We start from the raw sequence: 20,273 nt of genomic DNA on the forward strand, positions 1-20,273 counted from the left end.
ATTTTTTTGCCAGACAATTTAAGTTACGGATGTTTATTTCATCTTTATTTTGGTTTCTCCTGGGTGAAGCAAGGCTGCCTACATTACACACTGGACTCTCCCCTTTGGGCCAAGCTGAGGAAAGCCTTGGCCTGACTGTGGAAGTTGTCCGGGGCAAAGGGGCTCCCGGCTTAAATCCAGCTAGTATGCTAAAAATAGAATGTTGCTGCAGCTAGCTGCCCCATGCCCGCACACATTATCTGAGATCCTAGGCACGTATATGCTATTTTTATCACACTAGCTCAATGAGAGTTAGTGCAAGTATGTCTCCTTGAGCTCGGAATAACTTGAAATGTAGACTCACCCAAAGAGACAATGGGTGAAATTCTGGCCCCACTGCAGTTAGAGAGTTTTGCCATTGACATCAATAGGGCCAGGATTTCACCCAATGTTTTGTTTTTCCTTTTTGTTGTGTCCCTCCCTTTTGTTGGCATAAGATACATAACACTGTAGCTTTAGGTTGCCCTTGTAGGGGGAGCTTTAGAACCTCAGTTCCCTGATGAGCTAGTGCAATGTCCCATGATATCCTTCCAATCAATAGTTTCTTTATGATGGAATTATGGCTCAGGTCAATGGGTGTCTATATGTGGAAGAATCTGATGAAGTGCATGGCATTTTTAATTTCATCCGAGACAAAATGTTGCTGGAAAACCATTGTAAAAAGCTCCACCAACTTATTTACAGCTTTCCATTTTGTACTGGGGCCCAGAGACTTTGGTAATGGGTTCATTTTTAAGTAAACTCTTCCAGACTGGGACCATCCCTTTGTTATGTGTTTATACAGTGCTTTGCACAATGGGAGGGGGGATGCTAGGAAATACCATAATAAAATAATATAAGAGATTTTTTTAAAGTAAGGAGTTTGCAGAATATATCTAATAATCTAGAGTTGTAGATTTGTAAAGACATTACTGGCCTAATTTTGTGCAAATCAGTGTAGAATTTGTCACTGCAGCTTCATTATAAATGAAGTTCTTTCATTACAGAAAGATTTCTGTAATTGTTTTCTCTATGTAGGAAGTTTTGTTTCCTACTCAAATGTGTATCTTGTCCGTTTCATTACCGAGGACATTCATTATATCTATTATATAGTATATGCTCAATTATAAGTCGCATTTAAAAAAAAATATTTTGCAGAGTTCATATAATTGCTAGAGACTCTCTTACAAAGGCCTTTTAAAATTATTTGGATTCAGGGGTTTTGGTCTGAAAAATACAGCATCTTGCTTTGCAAGTGGATAAAATCTTAGTTCAGAAAACTTTACTGTAATGTGAAATAAAACTGCTCCTTTGAAATCAGACAAGAACTTGAAGTTAAGTGATATTCATGGAGCAGTGGAGCTACCCTGCAAGCAAGCAGATGAAATATAAAATATCAAATGGTGTGAAGGGGCTTACTAGGACAGTGTAAGGCCACAGATGAGACTTCTGCATTCCAAATTCTCTTTCTTGATCTTTGGAAATAACAAGCTTGAAAATTTAACTACTCAGTTTGAAAATTTTTTGGAAGTGTAACAAGTTAGCTTAATAGCAGTGCCTTTTCAAGAGATGATCAGTACCTGAACTCTAAACAAAAAGTCCTGTTCATCTACCAGACTTCTTAACAACATCAACAAGGTTGTCAATAACATGCTGTATTCTGGATTCACAACTGTTGCAAGAAATATTCTTCAAGGGACATAGAAAGTGTGGCCAGGAAACTTCAGATAAAAACCTAATGTACAAAACTAAAAAAAAAAATGCAGTAACAATGGATTTGGGGGAAAGTAACTGGTTTTCCAGACAAAGCATCTACACTTTCCGACAAGATAGAGAGCACAAGGTTTGTACAAGACTACTTAACTGTAGGAAAATGTCCATCTGTTTATTTAGGGGAAATTATTACATAGTAATAAAATCTTTTAAGATAATATGGTGATGGATGTCATGGAAATGCCAAAAATAGATTTATACATTAAACTACATGTTTTATTTATTTATCTGATTTTTCAATTTAGAAAAGAAGCCATACATATGCCCTTACAATGTGTGTTACTGGCTATTATAATGTTCTTAATACAGAAAAGGCTGATGAATAAGGGTCTGATCTTGCAATGGACTACTTGTTCAAGTAAGAATTACTTACTAGAGTAAGTGATACTACCATCAGGACTTTTACATTATAAATTTATTTATCAGACGACCAACTCTAAAATACACAAACTTGTAATAGTATCAATTTAAGAGTCTGTTGAAAGTAATTTATTTTTTTAGCCTTTAAAATGTTAGGGGGGGAAATCTGAAGTTAGTTTTTTTTATATGTTTCTATTTAATTTATGCATATGTAATACACCTGAATAGTCTTTATATACACTGAATGTTTCAAACAATATAACTCATCTCATGTTCGGGAGAGATTAGTCTCTTTTATAAAAGAGAACTGCTATGTGAAAATAACAAGGATAAGAAAGTTTTAAAGATTAAAATGTCAGAGAGATAAACACATTACTTTGAAACATATTTGTATTCTCCAGCTAGTTCAAACAGGCAGGCAATTTATCTTTCAAAAAGTAAACATGCATGAAATCTGATCAGCTTTTTATTGTACATGGAATAAATTATGCAAGACATTGTAATAGACTCCCATATAGCTCATTTACACATCTTTTGATAAATGTAATATGCAGCTTCCCAGTACTTTGTGAGACATTAACCTTCTTGCATATTGATGCTGCTGTTCTGAAATCTGACGGGCAGTCAAAGACCTTTCTTTCACCCTTTGGAAGAAAGCAAGTCTCCTACCCAGGAAGGACTTGCTCAGCATTCTACAAATGTAGCTTCTTCAGAGTCTAGTGTCTTATATGAATTCTCATCTAAATATTAAGATTTAAGGAGATCAAATAATTGCAATTATAGTAACACAGCGAAGTGTTATTTACAATATTGCAATTATCCAATGTGGAAGATGGGCAATTAGAATACAGCCAATTGGTGATGGATGGGAAGATACTGATTATTCACCAGTAATTAACAGGAACCATTTAATAGTTCTTTTGGTGTTGCAAGATAATACAGTTCATTCAGATCTGATCAAGAGAATGGTCAAGAGCTTCAACAGTGACTAGTGATTTCAGATGCTTCAATTTTTGGATGCCCATTTGAGACACCTTAAATAAGCCTGACATTTGAGAAAGTGATGAGCCCAATCTCAGAAAATCAGTTCCCTTCAAGTGTCTCAAGTTAGGCACTCAAAAACTGAAACAGCCAAAATCAGTAGTCACTCTTGAAGACCTTGGCAAAAGTGATTGTTACATATGTGTCCTGCAAGAGTGCATGTAACCATAGGTTGTTTCTTTTAAAACCCTTGGTTTGATATATTAGAGGAACTATGAAGCTGTGCAGCTGTGTCTAGAGAACTTTGAGAAATGGTTATAGAAAAATTGCTGATAAATGACAGTGAGTGTCTACCTTGTGTGTGATGGCCTGATTGTGGAAATAAGTTTGCAAAAGTTCTTTTTTCCTGCAAAGAAAAAAGACAGCACAGGGAACTGCATCAGAGAGAAGTTATAGTTTTTTTTATTTTGGTAAGTTCAAAATCCTTACTAGAGAAATACTAAGGAAAAAGGGCAAGAAATCATATTTTAAGGCCAAGAGGCAGCTTGGCTGGCTTCTCAGCCAGGGAGGGACTAAACTTGTTACTATAGTAGCAAAAAGATGCAGTAGTAAACATAGCAGTATTTGTCCTTCCTTATTTCTGTACTGAATAGGAGGGTTGATGCAAGCAAAGCTAGACCTCTCTGCAAAGCAACTTGACTAGGCATTCCAGCAAGAATGTCCAGTGTTTGGTGTGCAGCCTTCTTTGCTGATTCATGTGCCATGCTAGCTTTGACTGAGTGGTAAGAAGATGCTATATAATGTGTCCAGAACTAGTGTAGGCTAGCCAAAGGTGGCTTCTTTTTGGGGGAAGAGTGGGAGCTTCCATTGTGCCCTGTCCGCATTGCAATAAAGGCAAAACATATTAATTTCTTGTGGAGTTTAAATGATCACCCCAGAGCTCACACAGTATCCCACAGGCCATTAAAGCACATAAACTGAATGTCACACTAGAGATGGCATGGCCATATTAGCTGCAGACCTCTGTGACTGCAGGTTGAACCAGCCCTGCTGCGGTGTACTGTACAAAGGAACAAGAATAGCCACACAACCGGTTAGTGCTCAGTCTGACCCTAGGGATAAGACTGGAGATAGAATCACTTCTATGGTTGATTCTACAATCCAGTTTATATATTCTAATTTGCCAGCAGTGAATGATGAGTAACAGATCAAGGACAGATGTTGTAAAATTAGAAATGAAAATGGATGGCATAGATGATGAGACTCCTAGTCACTTCAACCCTTAACATGTTTTGAACAGAGTTTAAGACTGCAGGTTTATGGATACAATGGCAGTGGGAATTTATTGAACTACATAATTCTTCTGGTAATAAGACAACCAGAGTGAGGACTGACAGTCAAGCAAGAGAAGAAAGGACTCTTTTATGGTGATGGAGGAGGAGGAGGTTCAATCACAATATTTTACATTATTGAAAAACTTGGAAATATTGATGAGATACCAGAAACCTTTGCCCACAGTAGAAATTATTTAAAATGACCAAAAATTCATCTGCTCTTACTCTGTATTATGGTAGCTTCTGGAGGCACAAATTGAAATTAGTGTCTCATTATGTAATCATGCTGAGCCACATATCTGTTGTGACTGTCCAGAGCTAAGTGACCTGGCAAACATATGGCTTCAGACCCAGGGACAAACATTGATCCCTCCCCCATCACTTGAGGAAGTATAAAAGGCCATCCAAAAGTTATGGAATGGATGTGTTGCAGGACCTGATGGTTTTCCGCCAGAGTTGCTCAAAGGTGCCTTCAACTAATGAGCATCGGCCTGCATCAACTGTTCTTAAATGTGTGATCATGAGGCAAAATACCAGCAGAATGGAGAGATGGCACCATAGTGTCCTTGTGTTACATGCCAGTCTCATAGTTACTGGTCCTTGGAAAGGTCTTTGCTCACATTCTGCTTGGTAGTATTCAGCTGTTCCTTAACAGACCTTGAGTTCCACAGGAATCAGGTTTCATTTTTCGGTGGTACATAATGGATGTTATCCTTACCCTTCAGTTTCTGGCTGAGCTGCACCAAGAATTTAACTGCCCGCTTCATGTGGTGTATATCAATTTTGATTTGTTTGACAGGTCTTCACTTTGGCTCACACTGAAAGGAGCTGGTATCCCAGATCTTCTGCTAAATCTGGTAGGTGATCTTTACACTGGTACCGGTGCAAGTGTGCGTGTTCATAGACTCTTAGACTCTAAGGTCAGAAGGGACAATTATGATCATCTAGTCTGACCTCCCGCATGATGCGGGCCACAAAACCTGACCCACCCGCTCCTGGAAGAATTCTCTCCCTTGACTTAGCTGTAGAACTCCCAAATCATCATTATTTAAAGACTTCTAGTCGCTCAGAATCCTCCAGCAAGCGACCCCTGCCCCATGCTGCGGAGGAAGGCGAAAAACCTCCAGGGCCTCTGCCAATCTACCCTGAAGGAAAATTCCTTCCCGACCCCAAATATGGCGATCAGCTGATCCCCGAGCATTGCAGGCAAGGTTCACTAGCCAGACCTTCTGGAATAGTACTCTGTAGTAACTTTTAATATCCCATCATTGACCATTGTTATCGACCTATTGACTAAAATCACTGTATCCCATCAAACCATCCCCTCCATAAACTTATCAAGCTTGATCTTAAAGCCAGAGAGGTCTTTCGCCCCCACTGTTTCCCTCGGAAGGCTATTCCAAAACTTCACCCCTCTGATGGTTAGAAACCTTCATCTAATTTCAAGCCTAAACTTCCCGATGGCCAGTTTATAGCCATTCGTTCTAGTGTCCACATTAGTACTGATTCCTGGTATATCATTTTGTAGTGTTTCTATACAACCGCAGGTGGGCAGCAGGGATGTATTCTAGCCTTGGCTCTATTTAGTGAAGCTATTGCTTGGCTATCCACTTGCCACTACGCATGTCGGAATCAAGGTTGGTCAAGAAGTGTTTGCTGACCAAGACTACACTGATGACAATGCCTTGCTTGTGGAGAAGTCAGAGAATTGCTGCCATGCCCTTCGAGGTCCCCAAGACTCCACCCACACTGTGGGATTGAATGTCTTGTGACAGAAGACCAAGAAGAAGACCAGAACTTCAGAGCTGGGCCACCAAAACTACCAATGCAGGTGGGGTCAAGTACAATGCAGAGTGTTGACAGGTTGTCAACCTAGGCTGCAAGCAGAGTTCAAATGGTTGTGGCAAACCAGACTTTCTTTGATAAATAGGTCTCACCACTTCCTGCATAAAGTTCATGTCTTGTTTATGGACACAAAAACATTTTCACTCAGACAAAGCTCAGGATCTGCCAAACCTGTGTATTACCTGTATTGATTCTCTTTCAAGCAGACTTGGAGCGGCTAGATGCATTCTATATGAACAGTTAGTGCTAAATCTTGAGCCAAAAATGGTTCTACATTATAATCTTGAAGATACTGGCCTTCCTTCAGTTGCTCATTATATTCAAAAGCAGCACTGCACGCTCTTCAGTCAGATCACCAGGATGAATAAAAGACCCCAGCACACCATGCACTCAGATGGTTCACTGATGCCCAAAGGGTACCTGACCTGACCCTTCCTGGCCTGTGGGGCTGCCCAAGAGATTCATAGATTGCAGGATTGAGCCAGATCTGGGAACTTCACTACACGATGCCTGGTGTAACACCATCAACCGTAGTCATTCTGGCTGGTGCAATGGTCCTCAGTAAACTATCCATATTTGATGATGATGACTGGGCTAGGCAATGTATACACATAGTAAGAGAGAATCTCTGCCCCCAGTCTAAATAACAAATACGTTAGATTTGAAGGTCTGCGCATTTCTCTATAATTTGTGAAAGAGAGAGCACCATCTTACCTGCCACCACTCTGGTATACTTTCCACCTGGCTACCTTCTGCAAGGCGGCTGGCCTCTTCAAGGGGAGATGGGTCCCAGACCAACCTGTGAGACATACTTTCACTTTTAAAAAATGATCCATAATCCTTTACCTCTAGGAGCTAGGGTTTTAAGAAAAACATATAAACTGGTGAGATGCGGCAACACTGTTTAATAGCGCTGAAAGATTGCAGCCAGTGGGATTAATTTCTGGTGTCTGTCAATCTCTGTCTGAGAAATTTTTAAATAATTTTATTGTCCATGGGAGAAGTTGGGCCAAGAAGGGATCTGAGAGTAAAGAACAATTAAACAGACTTGCTATTTTTCTGGAATCTTTGTGCCAAATTTTAGACTAATTAGCAAAATCATCCTACTAAACCCTTGACTTGGTAAGATATTTGAAAACTAAATATTTTCACTTAAATTTACAGTTTATTTGGTAGGTTTAGAATTTGTGTGACAGGGAAAAATTGCTCATTTGTGAAATTATTTGCTGGCTGCTGGGATGGAAAAGTGTCTCTGTTTCCCTACCTTGGGCATGAAGTGTCAGCTGCTGAGCCCACTGTCTGTCTTAGGTACTTATACGATCCTGAGACCTTCATAATCTGTCTAGTGTGTTTATCCTTGCAACACTCCTGTGAGTTAGGGAAGTGCTATTAGTCCATTTTACAGATGGGGAACTGAGGCACAGAAAGACTCAGGCTCAGAGTTTTAAATGTATTTCAGTGGGAGTTAGGTGCTTTTTAACATCCCACTAACCACCTGTCTGCATCTTTAGGCACCAAGTGACTTGTCCAGGGAAACTGGCAGAACATGGAGCTGAATCCAGATCTTTTAGAGTCCCATGGTAGTGCCCTAAGCACTGGACCATCCTTATTCTCCAGAGCGCACTACTCTGAAATCTCCCACTAGCCAAAGGCTACTAGTTTTAACTAAATCAAGTTTCAAATAATCTCAAACAAAATCGACATAGTGAAATCAAAAAGAAAGATCGTAATTGGCAGAGCTCTCATAGGCTCTGCAGGTTCTTCTGGGTCATCAGTTCAATCTGAATTACAGGAACTTATTGCCTCCTCCACTGCAGCTATCACTGTAACACTGATCATCAAAATGTCTTGAAGAACGTCAGCAATGGCTGTCAGGATGTGAAAATCAGCCATGCAGATAGAGAAACCATGTGAGTTGGCTTCACCCACAACATTAACATTGTAAATGTGGTATCATAGCAAATGTATTCCTTAAGCTATTTTAGTGGGTTTTTTTGTTTTGTTTTTTGTTTGTTTTTCAAAAAGCCCATCAAATCAGTATGAACAACTTCATATTTAAGAAAAAAGGAAGTCTAATCATGTACTTGCATAGCTCTGTAAATCTGTGGCCTACTTAATTAGGAATTATTCAGTACTACAGAAACTGAATAAACTAAACTAAAGCAGAATGGGCTGTCAGTTTTCCACAACTTTTAAAGGTGTCTCTAAATTTAGCCCTTGCCTCCAGCAGACTAAAATTGTCAGCATGTATTGATTTATTAAAAGAATAGAATAGAATAAAATTTTATAGTTTCTTCCATGAAAAATGTAAGTTAGTACACTTTGTAGAGTTAACCAGTAGCACTCTAGTATCAGAGGGGTAGCTGTGTTAGTCTAATCTGTAAAAAGCAACAGAGGGTCCTGTGGCACCTTTGAGACTAACAGAAGTATTGGGAGCATAAGCTTTCGTGGGTAAGAACCTCACTTCTTCAGATGCAAGTCTTGCATCTGAAGAAGTGAAGTTCTTACCCACAAAAGCTTATGCTCCCAATACTTCTGTTAGTCTCAAAGGTGCCACAGGACCCTCTGTTGCTAGTAGCACTCTAGAGTTTAACAAATCAAGAGGAGTTAGAAGATATAGGCAAGGAAGAAAGGCATTTACAACAGCAGGTTCTGGGGAGGAGCAGATCATCCCCAAGATGTGAAGAAGAGACAGGAACACAGGCCCTTATTTTCTCTGCACAGTATGTTGGGATTGGCTGGATATGCAGCAGGACTGAAAGGATGGTACATTGTGCATGTTCCTGCCACACAATAGGGAGCAACTGAGCACCAGTGGATAGTGCTTAAGTGGCACAGTTTGGTTCTCAGAACCGTATTGAGAAAGCTCTCCTTCCCCCAAAGAGGCTCTTGTCTTAGATTTTTAGCTGGAGGAAGCTGAGTTGAAGTTTCTGTTTTCAGTTCTCTTGTGATTTTAATAGTCCATTTTTGAGACTGGTAAGTGTACTGAAATAAATCAAATAAATAAGAAATTGTCATTACTGTGCCTTGGTCTAGGATAACTCTCAGAATATAACTGTGACCGAATGCTTCCCTATATTCACAGCCTACACATCATTGTAATAATCTTTATACAAAATATGCCTTGTGATGTATCATTTGAAAAAGAATACGCTGCTGGTCAATATCTTGGTTAAAGGTGTGTAGCAACATTATATGTAAAGTTATGAACATAAGCTGAAATTGACTGAAATGTATTGCCCAGATAAGTCTGTGGAGGGGGTAAACATGTTTCTCAAAGACAAAGGACAAGCTGATGCTTCTAGCTGTGTGTCATCAAAGTTGATTGGCAATTACCAGTCAGGTGGCCATTCTTTGGCATCTGGGTGGGGGGGCAGGAACAGGTCAATCTGCATTTTAACAAACAAAAATATAGAACCTCTTTCACCATGAGACTTTGTCTCCATCCTCACAGCAGGAAGGAACTTTATCTAGGGGTAGCCCTCAAGAAAATGCATTTCACAGGGTGACTGGACTCTAAAAGTGAGGGGCAAAATACCGCAGGTTCTCTTTCTTTCTCTCCCTCTTCTTTCTTTCTCTTTCACCTAAGATGAGGGATTCTGACCTGAGAATTTGGTCAGTCCTATTTCTAGGAATGGATGGTAAGGATTTTACCTTGAACCAAGTCTGTCTTTTTAAGTTTTAGTTACTAGAATGCATTTCATATTTATTTCTTTTGTAACCATTTCTGACTTTAATACCTTAGATTTTACGTGAGTGCAAGTATATCCCTTTGTAGTTATACATTTATCTTATTTTTTAATCAAAACTAATCCACTGTTGTGTTTAAACTGAACTGTTTGGTATCAGAGGGGTAGCCGTGTTAGTCTGGATCTGTAAAAAGCAACAGAGAGTCCTGTGGCACCTTTAAGACTAACAGATGTATTGGAGCATAAGCTTTCATGGGTGAATACCCACTTCGTCAGACGCATGTGAACTGTTTGGGTAACTCCAGTTGAAGTGGCAAACTGTTGGATACTGACCCCTTACAGGGGCAACCGGCCTATAATATCTCAGCTGTCCAGGAGAGGGCTGGACAGTGCAGAACACAAGCTTTTGGGGGGAAATTTGAGACTTGGGAGTGTGTTGGGGTCACCCTGCGAGTGGCATCCAAGGCTGGTGGAAGCTGGAGTGTGACTGGAGTGTTGCTGGCAGGCTGCAGCTATACACAGACAATCCAGGTGGGACCTGCATGCTTTTTGGTTGTTTATGAGGTGCCCAAGTTGGGAGCTACAGCAGCAAAGTACTGTGAGGCACCCAAGATTGCAGGGTAGGTGGGGATGCAAGTCCTCATTAGTCTGGATTGCATCCCAGAATGTGCTAACCTACAGCCCAAACTTTGATTATGATAATGTCATCATGTTAGTTACATGGTGATTTATGTACACAAAAATTAGTACTTGATAGTATACCCTACCGTCTCACACATTCCTACAGTTCTTCCACTTACAAAACTCACATTGATTTCATTTTGGTTATGCACACTGCATATGCTATCAAGTAGATGGTCTCAAGTTAAAATTTCCTCTTGGAAATTGACCTGCATAGATCAGGAGGTAGTAGTAGTAAAGACTTATGCAGAGGATGTGCTATTGAATGGGACAAAAAGATTTCATGGGGAAAGAGTAAAATCAAAGACCAAGACCTGCATTCACTAGTCCTGCCATTCTCTCTCCTTTAAAAATCTTAAAACTACTTAAACTGTAGTTTTTGATGTACCAAACAATCTGAAAATCATTCACATAGCTCCCAAGCAATCATGCACTTGAAGAATGTGGACCAGCATTTTAATCTGACCTTTATGAACCTTCAGAAACCAAAAAAATCACACAGAAGAGTTTTAGTCTGTCTCTTCAGTCAGCACTTTCTGAAAAGAACAAAATCAATACAATGTAGAACCTACATGGGGTTTTGGATGAATAGGTTATAAAAAAACCTACAAACTGTTCAGATATGGTCAAAGGAAAAAAAGGGCTCAAATAGCAAATTCACCAGTTTCCATAGGAGAATGCTCTTCATGTCCTTATATTTACTTGATGACTGCAGTATTGACTAGGAATGCAGAAATTTCAGGTTGAGATCTGTGTATTCAGTATGCAAAGGTGCAGGATATTCTAGATAATAATATTTACCACTTATGTAGAGCTTCATTTTTCCAAAGTTCTATACAAAACAAATTTCATAGCAGTCACCAGGAGAAGAGGGAACTGAGTAGTATTGTCACTTTATGGGTGGAAAGGCTGAGACCCTCAGAAGTGAAGTGGTTTACCTAGTCCCACACAGTGAGTCAGGGGCAGCTCTCAGGTTATACTTGGGTTTTCTTGGCACCTGGTGCCATTGTGCAATCTGCTAGACTGCACTGCCTCTTAAGAGATGTTCCATGATCCTTGCTGAGCACTGGAAATTAGAATCCAGCCCTTAGAGTTGTGCCAAAAATGACATATTTGTAGAAAATTCTGATTTCATATAATTTAGAACTGGAAGGGATCTCAAGATGTCATCTAGTCTATCCCTCACCTCCCTGTACAGAGGGAGAATTAAGTATATCTAGATGAGCTTATTTTTCACATGTGTATGTGAAATATTGTATAAAAACACCCTATATGCTAGTATACAGCCTCTCACATTGAAAACTCAGTACTGCAAAATAATGCTTATAAAGTAATCTGTGCCACAAATAATCTCAAAGCACTTTACAGACTTTTTGTCAACATCATACTGGCCCAGTACCAAAAAGTAGTCCTCTCCAAAATCAAATAGAGTAGTCCTTCTTCACCAGCAAACAGCAACTTTTAGGGGGGAGTTTTAATGTAGCTAAACATCTCCATTAATGATGGGATGGATTGCACCCTCAGCAAGTTCGTGGATGATACTAAGATGTGGGGAGAGGTAGATATGCTGGAGGGTAGGGATAGGGTCCAGAGGGACCTAGACAAATTGGAGGATTGGGCCAAAAGAAATCTGATGAGGTTCAACAAGGACAAGTGCCGAGTCCTGCACTTAGGACAGAAGACGCCCATGCACTGCTACAGGCTGGGGACTGACTGGCTAAGTAGCAGTTCTGCAGAAAAGGACCTGGGGATTACAGTGGACAAGAACTGGATAGGAGTCAACAGTGTGCCCTTGTTGCCAAGAAGGCTAACGGCATATTGGGCTGCATTAGTAGGAGCATTGCCAGCAGATCGAGGGAAGTGATTATTCCCCTCTATTTGGCACTGGTGAGGCCACATCTGGAGTACTGCATCCAGTTTTGGGCCCCACACTACAGAAAGGATGTGAACAAATTGGAGACAGTCCAGCAGAGGGCAACAAAACTGATTAGGGAGTTGAGACACATGACTTATGAGGAGAGGCTGAGGGAACTTGGCTTATTTAGTCTGCAAAAGAGAAGAGTGAGGGGGGATTTGATAGCAGCCTTCAACTACCTGAAGGAGGGTTCCAAAGAGAATGGCGCTCGGCTGTTCTAAGTGGTGGCAGATGACAGAACAAGGAGCAATGGTTTCAAGTTGCAGTGGGGGAGGTCTAGGTTGGATATTAGGAAAAACTGTTTCATTAAGAGGGTGGCGAAGCACTGGAATAGGTTACCTAGGGAGGTGGTGGAATCTCCATCCTTAGAGGTTTTTAAGGCCCGGTTTGAAAAGCCCTGGCTGGGATGATTTAGTTGGGGTTGGTTCTGCTTTGAGCAGGAGGTTGGACTAGATGACCTCCTGAGGTTTCTTCCATCCCTAATCTTCTATGATTCTAATTGTATACATCTGGGACCAAAGAATGTAGGCCATACTTATATGATGGGAACGTCATCTTGGGAAGCAGTGACTCTGAAAAAAATGTGGTTGTGGCGGATAATCTGTTGAACATGAGCTCCCAATTCAATGTTGTGGCCAAAAGGGCTAATGCAATCCTGGGATGCATAAACTGGGGAATCTTGAGTGGGAATAGAGAGGTTATTTTACTTCTAGATTTGGCACTGGTGTGACCAATACTCTGTCTATTTGTGCTGTTCACAATTTAAGAAGGATGTTGAGAAATTGAAGTGGGTTCACAGAGGAACCACAAGAAGATTAAAGGTTTAGAAAATATGCCATATGATCACAGATTCAAGGAGCTGTTTAGGTAACAAAGAGAAGGTTAATGGGTGACTTGATTACAGTCTATAAGTACTTATGGGGGAACTATTTAATAATGGACTCTTCAATCTAGCAGAGAAAGGTATAACATGATCCAGTGGCTGGCAGTTGAAACTAGACAAATTAAGAATGGAAATAAGGCCTATCTTTTAACAGTGAGAGCAATTAACCATTGGAACGATTTACCAAGAATCATGATGGTTTCTCAATCACTGGCCATTTTTAAAATTAACATTCAATGTTTTTCTAAAAGATATGTTCTAGGAATTCTTTGGGGGAAATTCTAAGATTCACCTTTTTCATTAGCTGACATTTATTTTCCCCGCTCCAGTATTTGACTAGGGACAGTCTGAATTATGTTGATATAACAGTTGAGATCTGCAGATGATAATTATATGCACAATCTAGATGCATCAGTATAGTAATTGTGAAGTATTTAAAAGGGGGCTTAGGAAATACACAACATTAGATAAAAGTCATAGCTAGGGTTAAGATTCTGACCCTGGTATTTTTAGTAAAAGTCAGGAACAGGTCACGGCAATAAACAAAAATGCATGGAAGCCTGTGACCTGTCCCTGACTTTTACTAAAAATATCCTTGGGGTGGAGAGGACTTACAGTCAGAGTGCTGCCAGGGGCTGAACTTCAGCAGCTGCTCCAGCCCCACGGTTGCTGCACCTGCTGTGGGGCTGACCCAACCCCAGATGCTGCTCCAGGAGCCCAGGGACTGTGGCTCCAGCAGTCAGCCCTCTGGCCAGCTGCTCCGGTGGCCCCGGGGCTGAACTCCAGGGACAACAGCTGCTCCGGTGGCCCCTGAAGAAATCCCAGAGGTCCCAGAAAGTCCCGGAATCTGTGACATCCATGACAGAATCTTATTCTTAGTCATAGTGGTCTAGTGAATGAATGCATTCTGCATACTTCCACGCTGTGCTCAAAGTCATGGCAACCATATTAGATTTGGATATATTTCAGACTGCTCAGAAACACAACTGAGGAAAAGAAGGCAGTGGCAGGAAACAATTCCTCTGTAAAGAGGTTGTTGCATCATACAAAGAGCATTTTGGAGTGCCTACCAATCAGCTGAACATTATGAATTAGTTTCTGTGGAAAAGAGTGCAATTGCAATGAGACACCCACTAACACAACAGAACAATTGTGAGTAGCCACAGATCCTACCTGCAAAACACGACCACATTGATTTCTAATTTTTTAAAACAAAATAGTTGAAAATTGGTACCATATTTATTAAATTGGTTAGACCCAGCCCAGGGTTTCTCCATCTACTGTTGAAGATGTTGCAAAGTCCTGAAGTAGTATACAAAATGCAGCTCCCTGCTCTGCTGAAGGTGTTGGTGACGTTATCACATTTGTAGGGGAAATATAGACCTCTAAAGTTATATCAAAAGTTTTTTACTATCCTTTTAAATTCCTAGGTCCAGATTCTCTGCTAGCCTAACTCTACAGAAGTCAGTGGTGTTAGGCCAACAGGGAAGTTAAGCATGAGTACAGCCATGCTGGGTGAAATTCAGCCCACTGTATAGGTCCCATACAAGAGCCTATGCAGTAAAATCCTATTTAAATGGCTTACATGATCCATAGGGTGTCTACATCAAGGTGAAGTTTGTTCATAAGAGATGTCAAACAGTTGTTAGTTTATTGTTATAAAAGCACTCATCTATAACAAATGAGTATTCTGTGTCAATTTGGGGTAGGTTCAGAGATGTCCGTGCACAACTAAGCCAATTCATCTCAGTCTAGTGCAACATTTTTTAAGGCAAAATAAAAATGAGGCTCATTTGGATTATGGAACCAGAGCATTTTTATTCATATCCAAACAAGGGAATAATCTACCATTTAAAATCAGACAAGGGATGTTATCTCTGTAATAAAAGGCAATTGAGAATCTAAATGAAAAATCTAATGCTTTTTCATGCTGATTTATTTTTGATTAGAAAAAGTTAAACCAGCTGTAAACATGAATTGATGAAGCATGAAAAGAAAATCACTGTAGAGTGATAAATTTCTGTTTCATGGTATAGGTTCAGACTTGCATTAACTAAAATAAGTTGCTCCATAAGCTTCTCCAATACTTAATTACTGCTGCAGAAGAAAATGTAAGAGATCAATTGTCAACATGATATGTTGGCATAGATCAGTTTGGTCTAGGTTAACCGTCAAAGATTTATGCTGTCAACATAAGGGTGAAATTGACTACTGTGATGGAACAAAAATTTCAGTTCTATGCAGACAGTGCGCAAGGAGCCATCAGAACCACTTACACCCATATATGGGTGTATGACAAATGGGTAAACTTCATCCACAGAGCTTGGTAATGCAGGCAGTATGTGCTTAAGAAGGCCCAATTCTGTCTTCATCTGTGCATGTTTGCATATCATGTTGAAATGAATAAGAGGCACACAAAAAAGTAACTAGATAAGTAGTAAATTTTTAGCTGCAATTCAGCAGCTAAGGGAAGGAAGAACCAACAGCCTATAACCAGCCATTTCTCTCTGGACAGCTGTGTTAAAGAGCATCCATACACCGTATGGGAGAACAGGGGGTCTGAACCCCAAAGAATAAGTAATTAAATCAACTGATTCTATACAACATTATTGTACTATAAAAGTGCATTAGTAAAGTTTTTTATGAAAGATGGTGACCCTCTCGTCATTAATATTATTGTGTGATGTATGTACAGTTAGTGTGTAAAGAGCTGTGTGTGTGCTGGAAATATGTTCCTAAAATATGTTTTTGGGGCCATTCCTGATAAACGTGTTTGTCCTAGACAAAGGTATGTGGTTTTTCCTGGTTACCTGTGTCTCCAGTGTAAATTGAGCAAGTTGATGCCAGGCATACAAGTCAGCAGGGAGATGGGAAGTCAGTGGAAAAAGACAAACAACAGGGGAGGAAAAACTTTATCTGGGGCATACACTTCAAAAGAATACATTTCTAAGGTTTACTGGACTTTAAAAATAAGAGAAGAGAACCCCTTAATTATTCATCTCTTAAGGGCTAAAAAGGAGAGCACCCTCCGATGCTGTGAATGTTAAATCCTCCTGCCAGAAAGGCTGGAGATGCTTGTAGCTTGATGTAAATGAGAAAGCTGTTTAGGCTAAGATTGTAGCTCACTAAAGTTAACTTTTGGCACTAGAAAGTGTGTTTTGTTTATAACCATACCTGTTTCTGTTACCTCCGCTTAGAATCACTTGTCTGTGGTCTTGTAGTGAGGCAGAGTGGCCTCCCTCCAGACCTGAAGCAGAGGGACCACTATGCTCTCCCTGCTGGGCGGCGCCAAGCCAACCCTGCCCCCTGTGCCGGAAGCAGAGGGGTGGGACAAGAAGTATAAGAGGTGGGCCCTTCAGCTCCGTTGGAAGCTGGAGCCAGTGAAGGAGGCAGATGTTTCTAGCCAGCTGCAGGATTCTGGACCAGACCCTGAGCCATGAGACACTCTGCTCCCCGAGGAGACTGAGAGTAGGGAAAAGTTGCTGGGACTGCTGTCTGCCACTTACCTCAAGGAGACCGAGGACCTGCAGACTATGGAGTCACACCAATGGACTGGGGTAGGAAGTAGCCCAGAGGAACCACACATTAGTCATGTTGTGCAGTTGCAATATGAGCCAGTGTGTTTCGGCAGGACGCCCGCCACTGTTAAGGCCCTGGGTTGGGACCCAGTAGTGTAGAGTGGGCCCGGGTCTCCCTACCCCCTGCCACCAACCCCAACCCTGGGGTGGCGGCCTACTCACTCTAGGCCAGAAGGCCTGTGCCTCGTTTGTGGCTCGCCCCAACCAGAACGTTGTAAGCCCCTAGACCAGGGATTGGCAACCTTTGGCACACGGCCCATCGGGGAAATCTGCTGGCGGGCCAGGACAGTTTGTTTACCTGCAGCATCCACAGATTCAGCCAATAGCAGCTCCCACTGGCTGCCGTTCACCGTTCCAGGCCAATGGGTGCTGTAGAAAGTGGGGCAAACTGAGGGATGTACTGGCCGTCGCTTCCCACAGCCCCCATTGGCCTGGAACAGCGAACTGCGGCCAGTGGGAGGTGCGATCAGCTGAATCTGTGGACGCTGCAGATAAACAAACCGTCCCAGCCTGCCAGCGGATTTCCTGACGGGCCGCATGCCAAAGGTTGCCTGTCCCTGCCCTAGACTGTGTTTGCTGTCTGCCTTAGCCAAGAGGCTAGGCTAAAGACTGCTTAAATGTTTACTGCTCTACGTCATCCAGAGGGTTAGAGCCCAGACTGTAGTTACTGCCTGCCTTAGCCTGAAGGCTCAGGCTAAAGATTGCCTGTTGCTCTGCCCCGCCCAAGGAGCCAGAGCCTGGTGTGGTAGGCAGTTGAGACACAATTTAAACTCCCGCAAAGCTCTGTCTTGCTGAGGGAGAGGGGTAACACAGTGGTTCCCGGTTCTGGGCACCTTGAGGAGAGCCTCACAACAACCAACAGTCCACTGGTCACAGTGGTCATAGCTAGGAGCAGACAATGTTGATAGAAATTGACTTCTTTTCCAGGATAAGAGAGTGTATTGTTTATAGGGTGGGGCTTACCATGTTGCAGTTTACCTGTAGGAAATTTACTTGGGAATATAGTTTGTGGGGCAAGAAAAGTCACTTCCTCTCATCTGGTAGTGTCCTGGGGCACTTTCTCAATATATTTAATGTACTTACATTTTTAGTGCTAATATTTTTTTAAAAATCAGATGCAGTGGCTAGAATATTTTGTATTTCATGTTTGTGCAACACAACTCACTCTGATTTCACAGTGGGAGGAAAACAGGCAATTTATATTTGGTGCATGTCTCTAGATGTACATCAAGTGCTAATCTCAAATGTGAGTTACTTCTATAGTTGATATTAACTTACTTACATATATCACACACCATATACAACAGGAAAAGGGTGAAACAGTTGCCCTGTAATGACCTATTTAAGATTACCCTTGGTTCATTAACTTACTGTATATATTGATGGTGACAATGGGCCTGAGGATCAAAACACTGTGTGTGTGTGTGTGTGTGTGTGAATTCCAAATGTTGATCCAGAATTTAAATCTGCAGGTTGACAATAACTTTAAGTAGATAAAATGCAAAGCCTCAGTCTGAACCCATGCATCCTCGTATGCTATAATTCTGGATCTGAATTTCATTTCATCTGAACAAAATATATAGATTTGAATGTCTTGCATGCAAGAGGTTCTCACGTTAGATCAGAGGATTGTTGGTTGTCCAAAAGGAGATGGCTGGTAACACAGTGTTGGTTTTTCTTTCTTGCAGCTTCCAAATTACAGCTAAAAGTATGCTACATTCCTAATTACTTTTTCAGGTGAGCAATTGCTACAGTTACCACAGATAGTCAATGGGCGGGCAAGTAGTTACCTTCTTCAGAATACGAGGGTATGTTGTTTTATGCGACAATTTCTCAAATAAGATGTGGTCCTGTTTGTTTTTTTCAAATCCAATAAAAAAAAAGTTTGAGAAACCCAATCCCAGAACATCTGTCAGGCATATTATACACTAATACAATTGTCTGATGCCACAAGAGATGATACATTGTCATCTACATGACCTTTCTTCTAGATGAGCTGCCAGCCCTTCCATGACTTCCCCAAAGCAGTTTGGTTTCACTTACAATGACAGTGAGAGAGTCTGAAGATTGTTTTAGGAGTTTTGGCCCCATTCTAGCACTGACTGGCCGAATGGCGATGGAGTGCTGTGTGGCTGTAGCAGGGCTCAATCTCTCCTCATGCATGGTTTGTAAATGTCTGGGGGAAAGAACACAGCCTGGAGTGGGCTTCAGATCTCTCCAGTTCAATTGTATTGCTCAAAACACTGTTCCATTTTATATTCCCAACCAGCTAACCCTAGCATTTTTTTAAAGGAATTCTTTGAAGATGTTCTTAATTAAGTAGAAAACAAAATTTCATACAATTTATATAGACACACAGCTAAGCAAATGTCCTGTGGTTTCAGACACCTGCTGGTGTTAAACTTCTTGAAAGGAATGGTTACAGAATCACTAAATAGAATTTGTCCTTAGAAATTAAATGGAAAGATCTGATCAAACTAGATAATATACAGATCCTCATAAAATGTATTAATTAAATATTACTGAATTGATGCAAATGGCATAAGGGAATTCAGTCTGATAAAGGGTATCTTACTACGTGTTTGTACAGCCGTAGCACAAGAGAACAATTCATGGTTGAGGCCCTCTAGGTGCTATTGTAATACAAATATGGTAATAAACAGAAGTCCGGTAACCACTGGGGGATGTCTAAGTCAATAGTTCACTCTGACAATTTGCCTGCAGCCACCACCCACAGTGAACCAGATTCTAAATTAAACAGAACATCTTCTAAACAGCTGATAATTACATCAAGAAAAATGGGACTAACATGGCCCCACCTCTCCAGCGCTGTTGTTTCAGTATTATATATGTACACACCATTACCAACTTCATTATACACTGTAGAAAAATACCAGAGACTTAAAATACGTTTTTCTGTCCTCTATAACATATCATAATCATCATCAGAGGGTATTTAAGTGTGTAGGTTGATCATGGCTTGTTATGTAGTCTTTGCTGTTCCTTTGAACATCCATATCCCAGCTTTGTTTTCTGTTAGAATTAGCTCAGGGGGAAAAGAAGAAATATTATGAGTATGATTCCACAGCTAACTGCCTCTTTGGAGTCCTTAATCAAGCAAAATTCCTTTCCTTAGTCCGAAAATGCTAAAATGCTTTAGGATACTGTTTTTGCTTGTTTTTATACTGGTATTAATGATCTTAAGATTTTATAGAT

The 20,273-nt window shown here is 40.8% G+C and overlaps 1 protein-coding gene across 3 annotated transcripts in view; it reads left to right on the forward strand.

The window, feature by feature from the left end:
• Window positions 1-20,273, forward strand: part of C7H10orf90 (chromosome 7 C10orf90 homolog) — a 189,540-nt gene that overhangs the window by 18,645 nt on the left and 150,622 nt on the right. Inside the window, exon 1 of one of the 3 annotated variants that reach the window (XM_054036149.1) lies at window positions 5,279-5,323. The exons of the other annotated variants lie outside the window; for them this stretch is intronic. The gene's annotated coding sequence lies outside the window, so the exon portion shown is untranslated. Of the gene's footprint in view, window positions 1-5,278; window positions 5,324-20,273 lie in introns of those variants that run through there. 3 annotated transcript variants of the gene reach the window in all.

This window comes from Malaclemys terrapin, chromosome 7, assembly GCF_027887155.1.
Source record: "Malaclemys terrapin pileata isolate rMalTer1 chromosome 7, rMalTer1.hap1, whole genome shotgun sequence".
Lineage (NCBI taxonomy): Eukaryota > Metazoa > Chordata > Testudines > Emydidae > Malaclemys > Malaclemys terrapin.